Below are 14,702 nucleotides of genomic sequence, written 5' to 3'. Positions count from 1 at the left end.
GCGACTACTGGAAAGGAACAGGCAGCACTGAGGTCCCCTGCATGGGCCCCTTTGGAGGGACGACACAGAACAGCACAGAAGGGCTAGACAACACAAATGGCTCCTGTGAGCCCTCCAGAGCAGCCCTGAAGATCGCAGTGGGCAGAGCCTGATTTTCAGGCAGATCTGTGGACTTTGCAGGATTTCAGGGCTACCTCCCCTCCCCCATGGTGGGGGGGGGGAACCAAGAAAGCAATAGAGACTCCAGCCTGCAACAAACATCCAGGCCATGGTAAGTAGGGTTGCCAACCATCCAGGATTGTCCTGGAGTCTCCAGGAATTAAAGATGAATCTTTAATTAAAGATCATGTCATGTGATGAAACCTCCAGTAATACATCCAGCCAAAACTGGCAACTATATGGGTAAGGGAATGCCATGAGCGCTGGAGGGCCTCTCTTTCAAATACAAACCATGCTGCAATGGGCACCTCTCCAGGAGCCTTGGTTCATTCATTATTGGTTTGATGCAAAGCTGCTGGAGTCAATGGAAAGACTCACATTAACATCGCTAGCGGATGAAGTGACTTGCCACAGGGCATGTAGCAAGACAGAGCCAGTCTAATACAGACCACTAACTCTTCTTTTGCAGCAAAGATACCAGCAGCAGTCATTTCAGCTTTAAACCCTGCTACTTGTTCAATGCATTGCATTGTAACCAATAGTGACTGGAGAACAATGAGAGGAATTATGTAACACTTAAGACTTTGCCAGCGGCAGAATCATTCTGCTCATCTCATCTGCTTATTGGTGGAGTGCAAAGATTTTGCAAGGGAATAAATTTAACTCCTTGTATTATCACACTCAGCATGGAATGTTGGTGCATAATTTAAAAATACACATGCAAATGCAGTTTCAAATAATAAAAAACTCATCACTTACAAATATGCCAAATGTTGCCCACATAGGAGCATTACCATCAACAGGTCAGGGTTCAATTATTAACTGTTATTATTGCTCTCTTGCTGAGGCTACTTTATTTCTGGAGCCTGGTCTTTTGACAGAAGCGTGACCCTGGAGAAAGGGAGGGTGGCCTAGACTAGAACTCAAAAGGGCTTGCTTCAGGTCCCCAGAACAATCCTTCCACCTCTCTGTGCCTTACTGTCCTATCTAGAAAATGACACTCTCCTTTGCTCATCCTGTCCCTTTAGGATGAAAGCTCCTTGGGGCAGGGCGCCTGTACACCACTTAGCCTGATTTACTCCTGGGGGAATTCTGCACCAAAAATTAAAAATTCTGTGCCTAAAAATTCTGCATACAATATTTTAAAATTCTGCATATTTTATTTGTCAAAAAAATGCAGTATAATCATGCCGGTTTCAATTATTTTGGTAATTTATTTAAACTACAATATGATGGATGGATAATGGGAGTGGGGAACATTGGAGGAAATTCCCAAACCCCCTCAGTCTAATAGTAATGTAGCTAGTATTGACCCTTTACTTCTAGTTATCAGTCAACAAATATATGCAGCCATATGCTCAGTGTTACATCATAGGTAACTGAAGAGCAAGTGAGGGCTGGAGAATCAAACTCACAATTTATATTGGCTACTGACCATCTCCAGAAAGGTCAGTAGCAAACAGTTCATGGAGCACATTTTGTTGGGAAATTTTTTCAGACCAAAAATTTGGACCAGTTCTAATCACTAAAGCACCATAAGAATTTATAAGGCCACACTGTTGTTTACAATAAGGATCCTTTACACCACTCTGGCAATGTAAAGGAGCCTTAAAATGTTTACACCTTTTTCATACTCCTGGGAGAATTCACTAAGAACAATGGGAACAATTCACTAAGCAGGCAGGCTGCTACATTCTGCTCTGCCTGAAGGGGACAGAGCCTGCCCTGAACCTACCTCCTCAGAAACACCTTAAAGCCCTGCCCCTCCACGCCAAACATGCTGCAATAGCAAATGAGAGGGACACAGTGTCTTTTTTTCTCCCACACACACGACTGCCCAGCCCCCCAACCCCCACCTGGTGGTGATTTACGGCTCTACCGGCTGCTCTGGGCACTCAAACCAAGCTGCCTGCACTGCAGGGGAGGGGCGCATGACCACTCTTGTAGCTTTCCTTTGCTTCCCCATCAGAATTCGTTTTTCTGTGGGGAAGCAAAGAAATCTGCGGGTGCCATGAATTCTGCGCACACACAGTGATGCAAAATTCCCCCAGGAGTAATGCTGGTTGGCCTCTCTCTGCTTCTGTACAGAAGACCATCCATATCCATATGGACCCAGCAGAGGCTGCTCCCTGCATCTGGAGACCATACAGATGTATAGATTTTTCAGGCCAGAGGGGACCAGTATGCTTGTTTAGTCTGACCACCTGCTTAGCACAGGCCAGGGGCACTCACCCAGCAATTCCTGAATCAAGTGAATCACGTCTGATAAGAGATCTGGATTACCAGTTCTGCCCCTGATTCTCCACTGCCATGCACTCCTAGGCTGAGTAGCATGAAGGCGTGTACATAGACCCACTGAGCTTAACTGGAAAAGTTGGGCCTCCGTTGTTTTCCATTGAGCCTTTTCTCTCCCCTGGCCACCCTCGGGGCCATCCAAGCAGGGCAAACCCCACCTCTCTGACAGATCCTCATACAGGCAGGTCAGCAGGAGGATGATCCAGCCCCGCTTCAGGTCGGCAGGAGGGTGATCCAGCCCCACTTCGGCAGCCAGCCAGTGGGAATGGAGCGCTCTGAACAGGAGTTGGACAAGGGCATCCAGCAGAACATGCTGTGGGCCTGAGCTGCCAGTTCAGGAGCAGGGATGGACTTAGGTGACATCTTCCCACCTGCATGCACTCTCAGTGGAGCACAGAAAAGGTGGAGTCTGTTTCAGAGATGCTTCCCTCTGAAAGGTTTCAGAGTAGCAGCCATGTGAGTCTGTATCCGCAAAAAGAAAAGGATGTGTTCATTCCACTGAATGCATCCGATGAAGGGAGCTGTAGCTCACGAAAGCTTATGCTCAAATAAATTGGTTAGTCTCTAAGGTGCCACAAGTACTCCTTTTCTTTTACCTTCTGAAAGGTTATCTCCTACATCACAAAAGGGTGGATGAACTGAGTGGATGGAGATGGAATAAGTTAGCATCTCCAGAGGCAGATCTCTGCTGCAAATAGGGGCTACCTTGATGGATGGGCTGCAGGGATAGGGATGGATTGATTTGTAGAAATTAGCTGCAAGCAGGCAGGTTCTGAATTCTGTACCAAAGTCTATTTATTGGTGTCTGGGCTTATCCTGCCCCTTGGCAAAGCTTCAGCCTCTCATGCCAAGCAGTGGTCAGTGCATAGAGCCATCAGCGTACGTAGAAATGTCTGAATATCTAGTGATTTCAAAGTCAGGCTCAGAACTTAAATTTATTTTGCATTTCAGTATGTCTTACAGCTGCACCTGAAAGGGTCAGTCAAGATCAGCACCTCACTATCCCAAACACACAGTAAGAGACAGCCCTTAGCCTGCAGGATTTCCAACCTTGGGGAGTATCTCCATTTAAAAGACAGGGGGCTGGGGCCCTGACAGATTAAGTGACTGGCCAAAGGTCACACAAAGAATCCGTGGCAGAAGCTGGAATTGACCCCAGTCTCCTGAGATTTAAGTCCAGTGATTTAACCAAAAGGCCATCTTCCTTTCTGAGCTATGTATTGAAATGCCATGTTACAAAATAACCCCAAAACCCAGAGCTACTGAGGGGAAATAGAGAGACAGAGAAAATGTTTATGAAGAATCAAACAGTGTTTTCAAGATTAAAAAAAGAAAGTTGACAAAGTGGTTTTGAGCCAGGCGAGCGCTAAATTAGCCACAAGTAAAATTTCATTCTAGTAGTAATTTGAGATCACTATAGCAACACAGTTACTTTGCCAAGAGTGTGACATTATAAAACAGCAGCAGACTTTGCCAAATTTTTAGAGCTTTAAATCTATATTAAACAATGGTGCTGGCTGACAGCAAAAAAAGCTGCCTTTCCTCCATAGTTAACTACAGTTAACACGGGCTCTAAAAGCCATGGCTGTCAGTGTCACTAGAGCTCACAATCAAGGTAGGTGGCAGGGAATCTTTCCTTCCCCTAAAGCATTCCCTTATTCTTGCATTCCAAGCTAGCCAAAGCTTAGCTGCCAGAGGCTGCGGCTACAAAGAGTCAAAGAACAATGAGGACCTGTGACCACATGACCTATGAACACAAGGTTCCATTGGGCTGCCTGTATCTGGATTGAATCCACTCAGTGGCTCTGATACCTGTTGAGTGAGATTAGATGTTTCCCGCCAACGAGGAGACAAAAGCTGGGAAGGGATCTAGCTGCACACACTGGATCCAGGTGGGATAGCGGGCCATGGTCTAGAGACAGATGAGCTTTCTTGGCTCACTGCTTATCTGTGTTTCATGTGCATTCACCTTCAGTGAATTTCTGGGGATGGGTTTTCAAAACAGCTCAGCGTTGGCCTAACTCCTCTCCCATGGAAGTCAGTGGTAAAAGCCCCTGGATTTCAATGGGAATGAGGCCAGTGCGCAAAGCCCGTGAAGATTGCATCTTTAGGGTCTGTGAATCAGGAGAAGATAGAGCAACCAGTATGTTAAATATGGTAATGTATAATGGCTGGTACAGTCATATCTTTCGTTTTATTGCCTTGGCTTGCCTAGTCGTATCAGGGCCCTGCAGTATCCGTGACCAGAGCATGTCTGTTTGAGTCATTGCCAAATATTGCCTCTCCTGGAATCATCTAAAGGGATGCAGAGCTCTAGAAACTACAGTGAATCCCAGATGCCAGGAGTCTGGATTTCTGTACGTAGCACAGGGAAGCACATTTAAAGGAACCATGGCTTCTAGGGAAAACAATAAGTCTTCAGTAGCTTTCTTTTATTTCCCTCTCTCCAAAATACATAGCCACCTGCCGGTTTCTTGCTGGCTGCAGAGCATAAAAAGGAAGCAAGGGTTTCAAGATGGTACATCTTCAATGGTAACTTTCAGCTTCTTTAGCCCTATCCTGCAGCACCAGTGGCAAAGTAAGGTCATTCCGACCCTCCTGTGTATTTCAACTCACTCATCAGCCACGACTAAGCCTGGGATCACAGAGCCAGGCCATCAGGACAAACCTGCCTCTGTTGCATGGCCTTGTTGTCTAACCATCTAGCAGTAGGAGCAGCAGAGAGTGACGCTCTCCAGTTGTAGGGTCTCCATTGAGCATCTTTCCTCTGAAAATCAGGTCCTTTTTCAAGTGTCTGACGGCAAGAATTCCAAAATCCCCTGTCCTACTCAAGGAATCCATTTGCAGTCCAGTCAGTTGTTAGCATATATGACAACAGTCCTACCGAAAAAATTACGTGTGTTAGTAGTGACACAAGGCGGTGAATACAACAAAGAATTGGTTGTGAGACTGTGATCATGCCCTGGACTGGGAAAGAGAGTGGCAGGAAGTGGCCCAGACAGGCAGCCTCGGAGCACTGCTGGGTGCCTGAGATTGTGGCCGCTCATAGGGCCCTGCAATGGAGCCAGGGGGAGAGGGAGGGCCCAGGTTCCTCTACCAGCCACCCTCAGGTGAAGCAGAAACAAACCCCTTCTTCCTGCCCCCGCCGGAGATAAGCAGGGGGGATAGATACGTAAGTCCTGAGGCAAAGGTAAGCAGCCTGCAGGGGCCTGGAGGTGAACTGAAGACTCTTCCTTTTGGGGGGACATTGGGCATATATTTTTTGTTACCCCAGAAGGCGGCAAACTCACTAGTGACCTGGCCGGAGGGCTGATTCATTACCTACCGGAAGAGGGATGACCACAGCACCAAACTGACTGCTGGCAAGGGGTGCTGAAGACCAGGGAGAGCTGGGACCCACTGACCTCACCGCTAGGCAGCAGCGCCCCAAGCCCAGCCCCCTCATGGCCCTACATGCACACAGTGCAGGCAGATAGACCTTAATGTCACTGGAAAGATTCTCATTGTCTTTTCCAAGCTTTGGATCAGGCTCAGGATGTGATAGACTCTAGCATTTCTAGGAAATAAATCTATTGAGAGAGATACAGCCACAGAGCACAGGTTCATATGGGCCTGGACACTGAGGTTATGTGCTTTCTCAAGGCCAATTAGCAGACTTTCCGAAGTGATAGGAAATGGGATTGACTAATTATTTGACAAAGCTAGTATAGGGTGGCTTTTTAGCTCACCTAAACCAAGCACTAATGGCTGGATGTATAATCACGTTCAATTAGTGTTACTATGTGACCCTGACAGCACGCCCTGTCCTTTTCTATGCTCATCTAATACAATTTATCAGACTACAATGAGCTGATGACATCTGACTTCAAACCTTGCCTCACCCTGGGTTTGATTTTTAACTGTTTCATTAAGGTCCCTGTACATGTACAAGTCACGTCTATTTCCACTTGGGGCAGGTGTTAAAGACTAACTCTGACAGGTCTGATGCCTTTGGCAGATCCCGCAGAACCTAGCAGAGCGTTCCATAGCCCTTATTGTAAAAGGCAGGGGGGAAGTACCCCAGAAGCACCCTTCACTCTTCTTTTGAAAGCACCATAGGCGGATAGTCTGGAAGTTGCTATCTTAACTACTGAAGTCCTTTCTGTGCTGATACTAATGGGGATAAATCCGAATAAAACTCCGGTGTTGACACGTGGTTTGGCACAGTAACTTTCTCTGTTGGGCCTTGTTGTTGATGAGGGGCCCCCTTATCTAAGTTTTACACAGGTACACATCTTTAAAAAGCGGCCTAGGGCCAGATTTTCAGTAGCACTCAATGTTGGCCTTATTCTGCTCCGGTAAATCTCCCCCTGACTTCACTGGGGGGCAGAGTTAGGCCAATGCTGAGCATCCTTTGTATAGGACTTCCTAGCTGGGAAGGCATGTCCCAGGAACTGGCTACTTTGGGGTGCCTGGAGAAGCAAGGGTTAAATGGCTAAATGCTGTAATCACTAGGAGCCGGGACAAAGAAAGGAAGGAGCAGAAGGAAGGAAAGCCTATCATCTCTGCGCTGCCTTTTTTTTTTTTTTTTTAAACACCAATCCTGACCTAAATGCAGTGCCCTACCCCCTTTCTCTTCCTGCCAGCCCCCTCAGCAATCTGAACAGCACCAGCACTAGCTGCAGTTTCTTGCTGTGACCCCAATCACAAAATCCTTTCTGGCTACAAAGGGTATGGGTGGGTCATGGGAAGAACCAGCTGGTAGATAAAGGGAGAGAACTGCAGTGTGGTGAGCTTGCCGCAATGAGTTGTGTAGACAGAACTCTTCAGTATGTTGCAGTCACCTCAAGGCACATGACCCTCCCTCCCATGCACCTGGCAGGCTCAGGTTTACATCATAGGTTTAAATGACTCCAGTGAGATCACTCTTGGTAAGCAATGTGAAGGAAACATTATGGCCAAGAAAAAAAGTGAGTTCTATTCATCATTATCCATCTAACTTGTATGGCCACCTTATTGTACAGATGACTCAGGCCTGGCCTGTTCTTAAAAGTTAGGTCAACATAGCTTTGTTGGTCAGGAGTGTGAAAAATCCGCACCCCAACTGCCATAGCTATTCCGATGTAACCCATGTGTAAACGCAGCTCTGTCAATAGAAGAATGATTCCGTTGACCTAGCTACCATCGTTTGGGGAGGTCCCTACACTGACAAGGGGAAGGGGGAACCCATCTGTCTCCGGAGGCTGCGTCTACACTATGGGGGCATGCTGATCTAGCTCTCTGTACAACATAGTCTCTGAAGTGTAGACACCTCCTCAGAGACTGACCCAAGACACCACAGGAAGTCTGTGGCAGAGCAGGGACTTGAACCTACATCTCCCAGGACCTGGGCTAGTGGCACAATCATTCATAGAATCACAGAATCATAGAATATCAGGGTTGGAAGGACCTCAGGAGGTCATCTAGTCCAACCCCCTGCTCAAAGCAGGACCGATCCCCGACTAAATCATCCCAGCCAGGGCTTTGTCAAGCCTAACCTTAAAAACTTCTAGGGAAGGAGATTCCACCAGCTCCCTAGGTAACGCATTCCAGTGATTCACCACCCTCATAGTAAAAAAGTTTTTCCTAATATCCAACCTAAATCTCCCCCACTGCAACTTGAGACCATTACTCCTTGTTCTGTCATCTGCTACCACTGAGAACAGTCTAGAGCCATCCTCTTTGGAACCCCCTTTCAGGTAGTTGAAAGCAGCTATCAAATCCCCCCTCATTCTTCTCTTCGGAAGACTAAACATCCCCAGTTCCCTCAGCCTCTCCTCATAAGTCATGTGTTCCAGTCCCCTAATCATTTTTGTTGCCCTCCGCTGGACTCTTTCCAATTTTTCCACATCCTTCTTGTAGTGTGGGGCCCAAAACTTGACACAGTACTCCAGATGAGGGGTCACCAATGTCGAATAGAGGGGAACGATCACGTCCCTCAATCTGCTGGCAATGCCCCTACTTATACATCCCAAAATGCCATTGGCCTTCTTGGCAACAAGGGCACACTGACTCATATCCAACTTCTCGTCCATTGTAACCCCTAGGTCCTTTCCTGCAGAACTGCTGCCTAGCCATTCGGTCCCTAGTCTGTAGCGGTGCATGGGATTCTTCCGTCCTAAGTGCAGGACTCTGCACTTGTCCTTGTTGAACCTCATCAGATTTCTTTTGGCCCAATCCTCCAATTTGTCTAGGTCCCTCTGTATCCTATCCCTACCCTCCAGCATATCTACCACTCCTCCCAGTTTAGTGTCATCTGCAAACTTGCTGAGGGTGCAATCCACACCATCCTCCAGATCATTTATGAAGATATTGAACAAAACCGGCCCCAGGACCGACCCTTGGGACACTCCACTTGATACCGGCTGCCAACTAGACATGGAGCCATTGATCACTACCCGTTGAGTTCGACAATCTAGCCAGCTTTCTATCCACCTTACAGTCCATTCATCCAGCCATACTTCTTTAACTTGCTGGCAAGAATACTGTGGGAGACCATGTCAAACGCTTTGCTAAAGTCAAGGAACAACACGTCCACTGCTTTCCCTTCATCCACAGAGCCAGTTATCTCGTCATAGAAGATGATTAGATTAGTCAGGCATGACTTGCCCTTGGTGAATCTATGCTGACTGTTCCTGATCACTTTCCTCTCCTCTAAGTGCTTCAGAACTGATTCCTTGAGGACCTGCTCCATGATTTTTCCAGGGACTGAGGTGAGGCTGACTGGCCTGTAGTTCCCAGGATCCTCCTTCTTCCCTTTTTTAAAGATGTGAAATACATTAGCTTTTTTCCAGTCATCTGGGACCTCCCCCGATCGCCATGAGTTTTCAAAGATAATGGCCAATGGCTCTGCAATCACAGCCGCCAACTCCTTTAGCACTCTCGGATGCAACGCATCGGCCCCATGGACTTGTGCTCATCCAGCTTTTCTAAATAGTCCCAAACCACTTCTTTCTCCACAGAGGGCTGGTCACCTTCTCTCCATGCTGTGCTGCCCAGTGCAGTAGTCTGGGAGCTGACCTTGTTCGTGAAGACAGAGGCAAAGAAAGCATTGAGTACATTAGCTTTTTCCACATCCTCTGTCACTAGGTTGCCTCCCTCATTCAATAAGGGGCCCATACTTTCCTTGACTTTCTTCTTGTTGCTAACATACCTGAAGAAACCCATCTTGTTACTCTTAACATCTCTTGCTAGCTGCAACTCCAGGTGTGATTTGGCCTTCCTAATTTCACTCCTGCAAGCCTGAGCAATATTTTTATACTCATCCCTGGTCATTTGTCCAATCTTCCACTTCCTGTAAGCTTCTTTTTTGTATTTAAGAGCAGCAAGGATTTCACTGTTAAGGCAAGCTGGTCGCCTGCCATATTTACTATTCTTTCTACACATCAGGATGGTTTGTCCCTGTAACCTCAATAAGGATTCTTTAAAATACAGCCAGTTCTCCTGGACTCCTTTCCCCCTCATGTTATTCTCCCAGGGGATCCTGCCCATCAGTTCCCTGAGAGAGTCAAAGTCTGCTTTTCTGAAGTCCAGGGTCTGTATTCTGCTGCTCTCCTTTCTTCCTTGTGTTAGGATCCTGAACTTGACCATTTCATGGTCACTGCCTCCCAGGTTCCCATCCACTTTTGCTTCCCCCACTAATTCTTCCCGGTTTTTGTGCAGCAGGTCAAGAAGAGCTCTGCTCCTAATTGGTTCCTCCAGCACTTGCACCAGGAAATTGTCCCCTACATTTTCCAAAAACTTCCTGGATTGCCTGTGCACCGCTGTATTGCTCTCCCAGCAGATACCAGGGTGATTGAAGTCTCCCATGAGAACCAGGGCCTGCGATCTAGTAACTTCTGCGAGTTGCCGGAAGAAAGCCTCGTCCACCTCATCCCCCTGGTCTGGTGGTCCATAGCAGACTCCCACCACGACATCACCCTTGTTGCTCACACTTCTAAACTTAATCCAGAGACTCTCAGGTTTTTCTGCAGTTTCATACTTGAGCTCTGAGCAGTCATACTGCTCCTTTACATACAGAGCAACTCCCCCACCTTTTCTGCCCTGCCTGTCCTTCCTGAACAGGTTATATCCACCCATGACAGTACTCCAGTCATGTGAGTTATCCCACCAAGTCTCTGTTATTCCAATCACATCATAATTCCTTGACTGTGCCAGGACTTCCAGTTCTCCCTGCTTGTTTCCCAGGCTTCGCGCATTTGTATATAGGCACTTGAGGTAACCTGCTGATCGCCCCTCTTTCTCAGTATGAGGCAGGAGCCCTCCCCTCTCACACGCTCCTGCTCGTGCCTCCTCCCGGTATCCCACTTACCTCAGGGCTTTGGTCTCCTTCTCCCGGTGAACCTAGTTTAAAGCCCTCCTCACTAGGTTAGCCAGCCTGCTTGCGAAGATGCTCTTCCCTCTCTTCATTAGGTGGAGCCCGTCTCTGCCTAGCACTCCTTCTTGGAACACCATCCCATGGTCAAAGAATCCAAAGCCTTCTCTCCGACACCACCTGCGTAGCCATTCGTTGACTTCCATGATTCGACGGTCTCTACCCAGGCCTTTTCCTTCCACGGGGAGGATGGACGAGACCACCACTTGCACCTCAAACTCCTTTATCCTTCTTCCCAGAGCCACGTAGTCCACAGTGATCCGCTCAAGGTCATTCTTGCCAGTATCATTGGTGCCCACGTGAAGAAGCAGGAAGGGGCAGCGATCTGAGGACTTGATGAGTCTCGGCAGTCTCTCCATCACATCGCGAATCTTAGCTCCTGGCAAGCAGCAGACTCGGTTTTCCTGGTCGGGGCGGCAGATAGAGGACTCAGTCCCCCTGAGGAGAGAGTCCCCGACCACCACCACCCGCCTTGTTCTCTTGGGAGTGGTGGTCGTGGAACCCCCAACCCTAGGACAGTGCATCCCATGCCTTCCAATCGGCGGAGTCTCCTTCTGCTCCCTTCCCTCAGACGTATCATCTGGTCCACTCTCTGCATTAGTACCTGTGGAGAGAACATGAAAACGGTTACTTACCTGTATCTGCCCTGCTGGTACATGGACGTTCCCCTTTTTCCTTCTGGAGGTCACATGATGCCAAACTTCTTCACCATCCTTCTGTCCCCAGTGTGCAGCCTGCTCTGAATCTTCAGAACTTTGTGCCCATAGAAGCCTATCCTGACATCCGTCCAGAAAATCTTCAGTTTCTCTTATGCAACGCAGGGTCGATACCTGTTGCTCCAGACCTTGAACCTTCTCTTCCAGTATGGAGACCAGCTTGCACTTTGTACAGACAAAGTCGCATCTGTCCTGTGGAAGAAAGACAAACATAGCACATCCAGTGCAGGTCACAACAGCTGAACACCTCCCATCCATATTACCTTCCTTCTACGAGCTTCCTCAGGAGTTGTAGTAATTACTCAGAGAATCCGGCAAGATGTAAGCCTCAGTGGGCTCTCCCCAGGCAAACTCCCAGGCAAACTCCTTTTGTTAGCTGCTCAGCTGGTTCACAACTGACTGGCTTTTTGTGCAGTCAGGCCCACTTAAGGCTCACCTGGAACAAAGCACACCCAGTTCCCACCCTTTTCAAACAACCAATCAAGCACACAGTCACACTGTCCTCATAACAAACACTCAGATACTCAAACACTCAGATACTCACCAACACAGCCTCCTTAATGCAGCCCTTAGCGTACCTCCTCTCAGGCAGATCCCAGGCAAACTCCTTTTGTTAGCTGTTCTGCTGTTCGCTGCTCAGCTGGTTTGCAACTGACCATTGGACCAGCCTTACTCATTGTTATGCAAGTGAGCTCTTCTATTTAAGTTAATACATTACAGAAACACTTTGTGACCGTTCTGAATTCGACAAGGCCTCCATTTAGGGAAGTATGCCTATTCAGAACAGCTTTTAAGCATCTTCTTAAATTTAAGCAAGTGCTTAAGTGTCTTCCTGGATCAGGCTTAAGAACACTGCAGATACTGACGGAGTTGTAATACAGAACACAACAAGGTACAGTCCTTCATCTGTCAGCACTTCCTTTGCTATCATATGTCAATACAACCTTATTGTTAAAGCTGATTGAAAACCAGAATTTCTGTCTAGCCAGGAATTGATATCTTGACATTTGTTTTTAACCTGAATTGTGGTGAAGAGTCAAGATGACGGCACTTTTGATCAAAACAAAACTTTTCAACGTCCCTGAGCTGAAATATTTTGTTTAGGGTCAGGTTGACAATAATGGCTCTGTGTCCCTCAGCGACCACAGTGGCCTCTGAGAGTTGTGGTTCTGAGTCCCACAGGCCCCTATTCCCTCCTGTAGGCTGTGCTCACTGGCCAAATTACATCTCCCATGATGCACCCTGGTGATGGAAGTACCAGGAGGCACTGTAACCGCTTAGCCACCGGGAGAGGGCAAATGTTTTCTTTAAAAAATTTCAACTAACCCTACATACAATACCACTGTCAGCAGGGTCTGAGCACAACCAGGGCAGGTTCCTCTTCTCTCTTCCTCCTCCATCAAACAAACTAGGAAAAGACCAAGATATGCTGTCAAAGTAATAAGGACTAAACAATTTATTACCGACATTACCTCCTGCGCCCATCACAATCTGCTATCAATCTGCCACCCTGTTGTGGGAAAGGCTGATGTATCCAAAGCTGAGCCTGGATTGATGGGAGGGGGAAAATGAGAGAGTTCTCTTTCTCTCTCAATTATTGTGCCTGCTATGATAGAGGATATTTATAATTAGTGCCAAAAGACATGGACAGCACTTTCTCCCTGTGCCAAGCAGGAACAGCTGTATTGTGTGTGTGCCATGGCTCTCTATCCGTACAGTAGACCAATTCCAGCTGCATGCACAGAGAGCTTATGTGTGACTGTTAAGAGTTAGGGGGTGATTGGGAGCATGGTGGAGTTCTCTCTCCCTGTTTTGTATTTTGCATTGTCCTGAATATTGATTAGGTGAACCCTCTGGGATTTCATGGCTAGTTAATAGTTCTGTGAACCAAACCCAAATGACGCACCCAATTGGCTATCGGCTAGGCTGAGTTCCCTGGTATATCTCTGGGAATGTGGGTATGGGGCGGGTGGTGGTGTTCATCTTACATCTCAGAGAGGTTGTATTTAACAATTAAATTGCTTTTATTTAAAAACTATGTAATACAGCAACAGGAGCCTGCCATCAATCACAGTCTGCTCCGCCCCCTGTAGGCCAGAGCCCCGCCTTCTAAAATGGAGCACTGCCATGGCTACTGTCGCCTGGGGTTTGGCCATGCTTTGTGCTCCATGCTTTTGGAGTTCAGACTCAAGATAAAAGCAGCAGGGGCCGTGGAACTCTCAATATAGTGTGGCCTGCATTCCAGTGCGAGACAGTATGTCACAGAACCCTGATTATCCCTAGTTTTCAGTTTCCCTTTCTAAGTCTCCCTGGTCTACTGACTCCACCTTATCCAAAGAGTTTGGTGTTGGCTGAGGATTCTACCTTACCTGCTTTTCACCTGTGCTGTGCCGTGCCACTCACGCTGTGCTATGCTAGGGGCCGCGGATTGCTGAAAAGCAACCAGATAACATGCCTGTTATTTTAATGCTATTCCTGTTGCTGTATGCCGCAAAATCCTGCAATCCCCTTTCATGTGGTAGGGGAAGAAACTGATTCACACAAGGAAACAAAGTGTGACAATTCTGCCCTTTGTAAGAGGCACCCTGTGACGGGGTGGGGGAACCCCATCCGGAGTGGGGAGACACTGTCCAGTACAGGATGAGTTCATCCTATTCTTTGAGTTGCCCTCTGTGTCTGGGCAGTGATTCCTAAGGATTAAAGTCAATAGAGTTGCCCTGATTCGCAGGGCTCTACGGCCTAGTGGCCGGAGTCTATATAATCGTCCTGATCCACAGGGCAGTAGGGCTTCATGGCCCAAGTCAGTGAGATAGCCCTTCTGCACAGGGCAGCAAGGCCTAAGAGCCAGAGTCCATAGAATTACCCTAGTTCACAGGGCAGCTAGGCCTAGCGGCCAGTGTAACTAGAACTACTCCGGGCTCAAGGGGCACTGAGGCCTTGAGTCAATAGAGTAGCCCCCTGGGGCAAGGCTGTGTGGCCTACTGGCCAGTTGGGATGTGTGTGCTGCCACCCAGGGGGGTGAGTGGTGACCAAGGATGGGGGACCCAGGCCCTCCCTGCTCCACCGGGTCCCAGCCCAGGGCCCTGTCAGTGGCAAGCGTGTCCGACACTGCATCGGCGGGGACCTGTCCACAACACGCT

General features: G+C 48.0%; 1 long non-coding RNA gene across 1 annotated transcript; it reads right to left on the bottom strand.

Annotated features, from left to right (window-relative positions):
• Positions 1-3,370: 3,370 nt before the first annotated feature.
• LOC125636621 (uncharacterized) lies at positions 3,371-12,197 on the bottom strand. Its single transcript, XR_007356662.2, has 3 exons — positions 12,107-12,197; positions 11,482-11,754; positions 3,371-5,334 (listed from the first exon to the last, which is right to left on the bottom strand). It is a non-coding gene; the product is annotated as an uncharacterized LOC125636621 (long non-coding RNA).
• Positions 12,198-14,702: the final 2,505 nt, after the last annotated feature.

This window comes from Caretta caretta, chromosome 5 (genome assembly GCF_965140235.1).
Source record: "Caretta caretta isolate rCarCar2 chromosome 5, rCarCar1.hap1, whole genome shotgun sequence".
Classification (NCBI taxonomy): Eukaryota; Metazoa; Chordata; order Testudines; family Cheloniidae; genus Caretta; species Caretta caretta.
The sequence above is the reverse complement of the archived record's forward strand: the minus strand, read 5'-3'. Positions and strand labels throughout refer to the sequence as shown.